Genomic DNA, 10,273 nt, shown 5'->3' with positions numbered 1-10,273 from the left:
TGTCTGCAAGGTGATGACCTGCACACTGCAGACAGCGCTCAGTGTGAACGGCTGGCMTCGGTCTCTACAGGCATTTTTCTTCCTTCAGCCTGACTTCCCCTTCCCCTTCGACAGGCCACAGTCGAAGCGGTGTTCGCCACACTTTCCCAGCTCTCCTCCCTGGTGCAAAGGAATGCATTTTCCGAGAGGGAATGATAAGCCCTATTATAATTCAAAAAGCTCTCAGAGTTTTACCACCTGTACTTGATTACACAGGAGAAGCAGCATAGTGCCAAGATCATCTGCAGGCACTCAGCCTTCGTAGCTCTTGGAATCAGCCAGCTCGTACCTCCAAGACTCACTGTGCAAACAACCTGAAAAGTTTCTGATTACATGATACAGGGGGAGCAGCTCTGCTTTTCTGAGAGCCTTCCAGGTTACCAGTAACTCTGAAGTGAGGCAGTGCTTTTGGTGCACCATTAGTGTCCTCACTAGTTCTCCAGTTGCCCTGGATAGAGCACAACAATGTTACGGGAAACACCCGCAAGCCCTTTGCCTCTGGAGAAATACCCTTCGGCAGCATTGCAGTCCCTCCAGGTTTTGCTTGGAGAAATCCCTTTGGAGCTTGCCCAGCCCCATGGTAGTCGAGGTTAGCGGGAACGCCTTGCAGAGGTTCTGGGCCCCCAGCGACAGCGGCCAGTAACTCCAGCTCTTACTGGCACATCCTCAGCTGCAGTGCGGCTGCTGATGGGTGCTGGAGGGAAGCAATAGGATACCRCTGCCATGGGGAGCTCTTGTGTTGATGTCACCGTTTCTTTTCTTCAAAGCTAGTCTATCATAATGAATTGCAGAAGCACTGTATTGGTATAAACTGATTTCCTGCCTGCTTAACTGGRTTATGCCTTCATCTTAGCCTCCAGCTCCCACTTACGCAGATAACAAGCAGGTAGCTGTCTAGGGCTCTTACTGGAATGGCTTCTGTGCACCCTCACCCACTCTGTCTGTTACCAAGGATGTTTTTTCCATCAGCCTTGATCTCTATAAAGAGGCATCTTTAGACTTCGTCCTAAAAGCTCCAATGCAGCTACAGCTCCCAGCACGGGCTCTGCTCGGCAGAGCTCCGTCCTTTGCCGCACAGCAGGTGACGTCACCTCCTCGATTCGGTGACGCTCAGGAGCCTTGGAGTCCCTCCGTCTGCAGTTTCACAAACTATTAGGCTTGAAAGAGGGCGACACAGCAGAAAGAAGCAAACTCTGCAGAGTTGGACAGCCTTAAATACATCAACGGTGCAGAAACTTTGTATAAAGCTGGTAAATCTTCCCCTAAACAAAACTGGAAAGGTTGAAATGTCAAATTCCTGCAGGAGAGAARCTAACTTTCCTAACTCTGACCCTTATCTCTGCGGCCACAAAGCACAAACTGCAGGGCGGCTTTTACCGACACGCGAAGCTCCGACTTCCCGACGCACGCGAGTCAGCGTGCTTCAGGTTCCCGGGGCAGAGCCGTCTGGGCTTGCTCCCCCGCACCGTGACCAGCGCCGAACGCGGCGGGCTCGGCGCGGTTCTCCGGCCAGYGCGTTCGTTTTGAAGTCCCCGTCCCGAGCGAACTCGTTAGCAAGCACTCCACGTCAAAGCAGCGCAGCTCCRTAAATCGCTCCGGTTCAGGCAACGCGCTCCCTTCCCCCACGCTGAGAACTTCTGGGCAAAACCAGACAAACGYGATTGCTTTAATTCCCGACCAGCAGTTTCTCTGGGGGAAGCGGCTCCTTTCATGCGTAGCCCCTTGACGGTTTTGGCCACACCATGCCCATCTTTATTGAATGCACAAGCTGTGTTAACTGGGTGTATCATTTTTCTGCTGCTACAAACTGCAGGCTAGTTGTTAGCCCGTATATGCTACAGCRGCTGAGCAGGCGATTGCATCAAGTACTATTAACCAGAAAAGTCCACCGACATCCTCCCAAATTCTATGATTTAGTAGTTTGAGGAATTTAAATGATCAGAACTGAGTTTTCCAGAACATTTTCCTCCAAGAAATTGGAAAGYAACATCTACTACCGCTAAAATGCCATGAGCTCATTAAACTTCTGCTCCTCCAGCAACTGCATCTGCCATCTGACACTCACTGTTACTGCTAGAAACCTGGCAAAGAGAGGTACACCAGGTCAGGCCGTGGAAGGAAAGAGCTGGAAATGAACGTTTTCAAGTAATTCAGAAAATTATGGAAGCTCAGGGACCAAATAATACATTAAATCTTAAGCTGATYTGGGGCTGGTTCAATCTATTTTATAATAAGCGGAGCCAGTTTCTAAATAAATGACAGTTCTTAGCAGATTTGTCCCATTTTTTGGCCAAACAATTAATAATTGAATCTAGTCCAAGTATTGATCCAGAAAATAGCTTGCTTGTTGTAGGTAAAYGCAAACATGTTTTGCTGGAAGGTCGTGACTGAATTATCCTGTTACTYTTCTTGAAAACCCCTTTTCCCCAGTCTTGGCTGACATTTACTCTTAAAAAGGAAGCAAAAGTAATTATTCTAAACAATAGGCTTGCTAAACATCRTCTAAGCTTAGGAGCTGGAGACTCAGATTTCGTTGCTGAACTTCCTTGCCAAACCAAGCTTACGATTCTTCGACAAAACTGCCGCTTCTAGGTTTGTGCTTTGCCTTTCTCCAGTTACCAAATCCTGTCATTTATTTGCATGGAAAAGAAAATGCAAGCTTTCCCTCAGTTGGTAAAAATCTCTTTTCCGTGGATTTCGGCTACATTTATTCTGCAAGCCTACCAGGGAAGTTCATCGTTAGCTGTAAAGTCCTGAGACATGAAGGCCCCAAGTGTCACGGGAGAAGCATTGCTCAGAGGAAGGCACGTGAAGCAGAGGTTTCCTCTCGCYGGGGGGATGCTGGAGGCGAGAGCAGGGTAAGGGCAGAATTACAAAGATAAAACCAGGTAGGATGGTGCCTGGGCCCTTAGGGCAGCACAGCCTGTTAGGATTATACAGCTCCAGTCTTGCTCAAGAGCTGCTTTTAGATATTGCAAAGGCCAGGTCTCCAGGCAGCATTCCTTGTTCTTCATTTGTTTTTATATATGTGTGATTTCTTAGAGAACAGATTGGTCTCATGAAAGAGGGTTGTTAATGAATACTTTCAGTCATAACATCCCCTAAACTGCAGGAAACACTGGCATGGTAAATAATAAATATTTTAATAAAAGCAGGCTATATCTCGAGCTCTGCCACTGTCGTTGTCTGCAGCTGGCAGACCTCATCTGCAAGGTCTCTTGAATACTACGCTTCAGTGATACTTCCCAGGTTGACAAGTCCAGCCAAGGACCTGTAAACAGAGAAAGAAGTGCAAGAGTGCATGCACAGGCTATCACAGCCCCAGCAGCACATCTTCACAGGGCCATGGTGTCTGGGATTGCTGCAACAACACCAGCTTCCACAGGAGCGAAGCAAAAACACCAAAGGTGGCAACAACATGATAACAGAGTTATCTGCAAAAACTGGAAACACCCACCTCTTTTTCTTGGGACCACCATCAGCCAGGCAGGCTGCAAAGAGCTGTCCCACAACATTTCTCCTAATGCTTTTCAATAATATTAGGAATTTTTTAGCCTAATTTAAACAGCTCCCAAATCACTTGTTGCCTGTCAGACCTGGGGAGGTAATTCTACCCCAGGACATGCTGCTGCTGCGCGCCAAGGGAGCAGTGTGCGGGAGAAGTGCTCCAGCACCACTTACCTGGGGAAGGGCCAGCAGATTAGGGGAGTTAGAGAGGAAGGACAGTGTGGTGGCCGGTTGTGCTTTATAACAACCTGCAGGATATGCAGACGAGGAGCGGTATTGACAAGCTGCGAGCCACAAGTGCTGGCTCAGTAACCACCAGCTCTCTGCATCAGCTCCTGATTTTGCTTTGCTTCCTTGCAACAGGTTGCTGAGCAAGAAGGTGAGCTGAGGACCACTTTTGAGCTCTGGAGCTTTTCTCCTGCCTGTGTCCTGAGCTAACAGGGAGCCTGCAGGAGCTGGAAATACCCGACACAGGGCTCGGTTCTGGTTTAGCAGAGCTGATGGAAGGGCTTCGTCCTGTGCTTCCCATGGAGACCATTGTGGGGAGGTCAGAAGTGACCCCGCAGGGCTCTGCATTGCCTTGAGTCCAGTGCGAAGTGCCTCCATCAGCTCACAGATGGCATCTGGGAGAGGTTTGGCTCTGTACAGAGGATAAAGCAGCCACTCTTGGAGGGGAAACGTGGGTATAATTTGCCTTTGGGTTATTTGTGTCCCACACTTGTTACAGCGAGCATAGCCCAGGAACATTCAAGCTTGGAGCCAGGGCATCTAAACAGCAGCTTCGGTGCTGCGGGGTCCCGCGGCTGCTGAGAGCAGGCGGGCAGTGAGCTGTCGGGAGAGAGGTTGTGGCTTGGGCTTCCTCTGAGTAACTTGTGCTATTTCAGGATGATCACAGGCAAACAAAAATACACGAAGAAGTCACACTCCAGCTTTTGCATTCTTCGGTTATTTTTAATGCATCCTTGTCYGCAGGGCACGTCACGCATCCAAGGCGGCTCCTAACGTCTCTGCCTCATTCCAGCTGCCGCAACACAACGTCGCCCTGAGCGCTGCCGATCCTGTCTGATGCTGTCACCCTACAGGCAGATGGGACAGAGCTCCGACTCGCAGGGACACAAAATGCGAGGCCCGGCCACGGGGCAGATAAACCTCCCGCTCCACGGCAGCAGCTGGATGGCCCAAGGAGCGCTTGTGCAGGCAAGGAACACCGAGAAGTGGCTAACCCGCTCCGGAGCCGGTCCTCAGGGCAGCGCCGAGCGGCAGTGCGGGCATTCAGCCCGCGCCGGCCGGGGTGGGCTCCCTTCTGGGCAGCTGCCGGCGCTTGCGGGCGCGCACGTCCTGTATTCGTCTGCTGCAAACRCAGACACCTGCACATCTACTGCGGTGCCTTGCGCTACTGCGGAGGAGCCAAGCGCTCTGGGCTCTCAGCCCTCGGCAAGCACGAGGCCGCGCCGCCCGCAGCGCGCTGGCTGGGGTCGCGAGCCTTGGCCGTGCGTAGCTTGCTGCTGAATCATTTTGTGGTCGCGTCGCCACGCGCAGCGCTTCAGTCTGCTTCCTTCGGAGCAGCCCGGGCGTCGGGGAGGGCTGCGGCGCGCTCGCCGCCTCCCAGCGAAAACTCTTCATCCACCGCTTTAAATAGACTGACACTCGGATCCAGAAGCTCGTTTCTTTTTTGGGAGGAAGGAGTTTGCACAGTAAATAAAAGRCAGCAAGAACAGACTCGGACCTCTCCATTCTTATGAAGATATGTRAAACTATAGATTACTATTCCTGTTGTTTCATTGTGCAAAATGTCAGACTTTGGTTAAGGTTTTTTTGTTTTTGTTTTTTTCTTTTTCTTAACTAATTTGGAGTTTGGCTCCTGGGTCCATACTTAGCCACTTGCCCAAGTTATAAGAGTACCAAATACCCGGAATCTCCCACCAAGGTCAGACAGGATGTTTTTGAGGTCAAGAGAGCAACAAGATGCTTTTATATATATACACATACACACTACATATATTTCTCTATATATAATGTACGTATATTTATAAACAGACTATAACTATAGATGACTTTTGGCTTTTTAATTATTCTAGCTATAGTCTAAAAGCAGCTTTCTCTTCTGAGTTGTCCTCAGAAAACTGTTAGCAGTGTTTTTCAGCTCTCTAACTCAGGCAATGCTATTTGTGTCTTAGACTGCTTTTTCACTGTTAAAAAGGGAGTGGGGAGAAGCCAAAGCAAATTGTGGGCTAAAGAGTTTGTTTCATATTGTAAAACCAAATTTTAAGTTTTTTATATCTGCACCTTCTTTTTCTTAGGGGAAATGCTTTAGCACAGTGTCCAGGTAGTTCTCTGCATTTAACACTGTTATAATTTGGTTAGTGTAAGTCTGTGTAATGCATAAAAATAATAATACTGTCTTTGCCATCACAGCTCTCACACGTACCAAGCCCRTAAGTGCTAAAACACTTCTGCCTTTTCCCAGGAATATTCCATCAGTGCTCTGGGAAGGTCCATCGGGGATAAATCGTAGCAGTGGAAACAGCCTGGCTGCCGGGAGCTCAGCACCGTGCCCAGCGCTTGGAGCCGGAACCGCCACATCAGCATCACTTGCAGTAGCCGTTCCTGGAGGAAAAGCCAACGCCGTCGTGGACGAGCAGCAGGAGGCTCGGGGGTGCTCGCGGCCGCTGCGCGTAGGGCCCAGGGACCGCGCATCCCCCTGCTCTGCGGGTGCTGGAGTTGAGACCCGGGTACTCCAAGAGCCCCTCCTGGTCCCGTGAACGGCACAGCGAGGCCTGAGCCAGCTCCTCGTCTACCGCGGCAGGGGAGAAGCCAAGGACGAYGCTGCCCACCTTGCACGACTCGCTCCTCGGAGCGTTTTGCAGCCGGGTGGCACATTGCTGCCTTGTTTTTATCTGTGTCACTGTCATCCCGTGGACTTCTTCAGAAGGCCTCATAGCTACTGCAGGAAGTCAATGTAGAACCCCGTTATAAAGGGCTGAATTCAGCCAAGAAGAATCACKTTAACAAGATCTAAGGTAGGCACCAAATATTCATCTCAACCAGTTAATTCCTGGCCTGCACTGCATCTCCGAAGAGATAGCACAGATCCAGTGAAAAGCATCACTATAAACCAGCATGTTCGAGAGAGACATTTCCTAGAGGACACAGGCTGAGAAAGAAATTCAGAACTGTATAGCAGAAGCACAGTTGAATGCTACTAGGGATGCTGCATCATTTTGCAATAGGATGTGAATGATTTTCTCCCTCTTGTATCATTTCAGCCCAGTTTTGTCCTGTCCTTATCACACACTCCTTTGTGCTCCAGGGCCTAGGAATCATGGATTTCCAGCAAAAAACTCTGCTCGCACAACCACCTTCGAAGCGTTGTTGGAATAAACACTCTCTCCAGCTTTGCGTGATTTACTGCAACCTTGTAAATCAGACTGGGCCTGCTGGAAATCGGCTCTGGAGTCGCTCCAAAAGTTCTGTGACCTTCTGATGAACAGTGAGCCCTGTGCACTTTGGTACTTGACACATTTTACCTTGATGTAGATGTTACCTGCACGGACTCGTACCATAAACCTGCCCATGGCAGTCTGGCTCCTGAGAAATCTTTGTGCACAAAATTCAAAGAAAATCTGTCATCAGTGCCAGAGAATCCAGATCAGCCCAGGAGCTCTCCTTCACTCTTTGAGGATGTGAGGAAAGTGCCATTAATACTAATAACAATGAATTATGCAAGTTCTATTGCTACTAAGAGCAAGATGCTGAAAGACCTAGAATTCCCTCTCTGAGCCAAATAGACAGCATTGCCTAGGACTGGGAACACTGCACATGGATATATTCCWAGGAAAAGGAAAGGATGCAAGATAACATCTCTTCAAAGACATTATTGCAGCCTGTGCAGCCTCATGGAGCATCYCCTGCAGTCTGCTTGTCACCTCTGATTGCACTGCAGAATACTTTGAAAAAGGCCAACAGCCATGTTTTCGTTACAATGTGAAATGACAGGAAAATCCACCTTCTTTCTAGATTGTTTGAATGATTAATTTCTTTACTAACTATTTGCATCTTAATTTCAATTTGTTCATTTTAGGCCAGTTTAAGAAGGGCTTGTGATTGCATTGCCATGTAGACAGGCTGTGATCAAGTAGCACTCCTTCCTTCTCCTGGACAAACAGACTGCTCAGCTCGATGCTCTCACTCTAAAGGTATGYTTGGAGACTGGAAACAACTTCTGTGGCTCTTTCTTGAGCCTCTTCCAAGCATTCAGCATCCTGGAATATATTTGCATCAGAATGGGAGGTGCCAGATTCAGTTTGCCTGCATCTCCCTTTMCTACTCCTCAGCTTTGTGAAGCAAACTTCTGCTTCACATGCACAAGTGACATCTCTGTGTGGATCTTAATTTAATTACCATTCATTAATTTGTGTAAGAAAACAGCAATCTGAGCATGATTGGAGTTGCTTGTATGGCTAGCAGAGTCATTTCATTTTCTAAGGCCTTTCCACTGAAAGGGAGGAAAAAGCATTTTGAAGTAAGACCTGAGGCACGATGCTGAAGTTTTAAACCATGTTAAGACCAGGTCTAGACTTGCAGCTGTCTAGACGGCAGCCAGGATGCCTTGCAAGAGTGCCYGGAAAACACCACGCCCTCGAACCAGAGCAAGGCACCGGCAGTCAGCAGTGTTTTTGACTTTTTTTTCCCCCTCCTTTCCCTTTTTTGTCCTATTAGCCAAGGAAATATTCTGGAACAATGGAACTTACCCAGCTCTAACAAATCGCATGCCGTTAGCACCATTCGTCAGCTCCTCTGTCATATGCCTGCTTTACTAATAGCCCGTTCTCAATTATGCATGTGATAGAGCTGGTAAAGCAGCCAGCACCAGCATCAGCCAACCGGGCCATGAAGTAAATGTCCGGGCAACTGAGCAGCTCAAGAGCTTGAATCTCAGTCCATCGGACAGATGGAAATAGGCAGGGAGGGACTACCCAAAGCCAAGTGGGGCTGATGACTCAGTGTCCTCTGTTTTCTTTCTGGATTTCAGGAATTAGAAATGCTGACTGAATATTACAGTAATCTCTTTGTAGTGCTTTTTGCTTTGCTGCTTAGGAGAGGTAGATGTGGAGGGTGAACTGTAGTCAATTCCAACAGCCTCTGCTCGAGGGAAACTGGAACTAGTCAAGAGATTGATGAGGCTCAGGAAAGGTGCTCAGCTGAGACTGAGAAAAATTTCAGCTACTCAACAGCGTCTCTTGAAGCTTTTCAGTTCATTAGTGAGAAGCAGGATATATTGGCATCTGCAGAACTAACTAGTGCTGATCTTTCCCTTCTAAATCTCATTTTCATTTTACTTTTTAGCAACCCCCCCCCCCTTAGCAAATACACCTGATGGTTGCATGGCCCCTTCCCTGCAGTTTTTCTGCGGTAGTTCTCCGGTTCTGGAAGATGCCGGGAGCAAGCAGATGTAGGCAGAGCTAGGAGTGCCCAAGGATTCAGAGGCGCTCCCGTTTGTCCCACTGCAGAAAGCATTGCACAGCAGAGATTCTCCCCTCTTGGAGATCTTAAGATGAAATGCGCCCATGAAAGCTTAATGCTCCAGCCTGGACCTAAATTTGTGAATAGAACATTATGTCCTGCAGGAGTTACAGCGGCATGCAAGAACTGGGAAGGGAGCAAGGCTGCCGGTGCCGCTGGATGCACGTGGGCAGCAGTGAGCACTCCCTTGTAATCAGMGGGCAAGGCTGAGGCATCTCTGACAGCCTCATCACAGCCTGGTTAGGACGAGCTCAGACCTGGGAGAGCCCTCCTAGCAAAYGCCACTGCGGGGTGAGCCGCTTTCACAAGCCAGCACTGGAGGCGTCCGAGAAGAACCTCTCGCTGAGAGTGAAGACGGCTGCTGATCCCAAGAGATGCCCACCAGGCACAAGGGAGAGAGGAGTAGCTCATTCAGCACGTGAAGGTACTGAAAGTCCTCCTGCAAGGTCACAAACTATGTGGCTACAAAAACGCAGTAGGAACAGGAAAAAMCAGAACGCTTTCATTATACCGAACTCCATCAAACTGGACTGGCTTTGGTCGCACCTCCAGAGCTTGTATGGCCAAGAGCATTTCTCACGATGCATTTTCCACCCCCCAACAGCATAAGGCAGTCTGTTCTCAGACCAGGAGTCACAGAGGTGTCCTTGGTGGTTTCTAATCAGCTCCAGCAGTACAGGTGGATCTAGCAGTGGGATACATTATCTTGCTCTCCCGGGACACGGCTCCCTCCTTGGTGAGAAACGCTCTTCCCAGCACCCTGCACTGCAGCCGGCCAGGCTTACAGCWCCACCGGTCCCAGCCCGGCACGCAGCCCTGCTGCAGCGGGTCCTCCCCGGSCTCTGCCCCCGGGCCGCTCTCCGTCTCATTTACATGTAAAGCGCAGAGAAACGGCAAACGCGGTTGGAAAATAAGAATGTTTGTGTCTTTCTACTAAACACCCCTCACGGGCGTCCCCGTCACCTGGGGCCGAGCAGGCAGCTCGCAACCTCCTCGCCGTCTCAGATGCRCCTTGGCTTCCCACCGGACCGTCACCGGCAGCAAGTCCATCAATTAAAAAAAAATGTTTTCTGTGGCTAGCTCACAGGCAGAGGGAAGCTGGCCTTATGCGGCCCGCTAAATTGTTTGAAATGAATAATTCAGCCGGCCAAAGTGCATTTGCTAATAAAAGAGAACGGAAAAGGAGCTGTGCTAGTGGCAGCAA

The sequence above is a fragment of the Rhea americana genome, unplaced genomic scaffold, assembly GCF_003343005.1.
Source record: "Rhea americana isolate MKP2758 unplaced genomic scaffold, rheAme1 scaffold_98, whole genome shotgun sequence".
Classification (NCBI taxonomy): Eukaryota; Metazoa; Chordata; class Aves; order Rheiformes; family Rheidae; genus Rhea; species Rhea americana.
Note: the sequence above shows the minus strand (reverse complement) of the source record.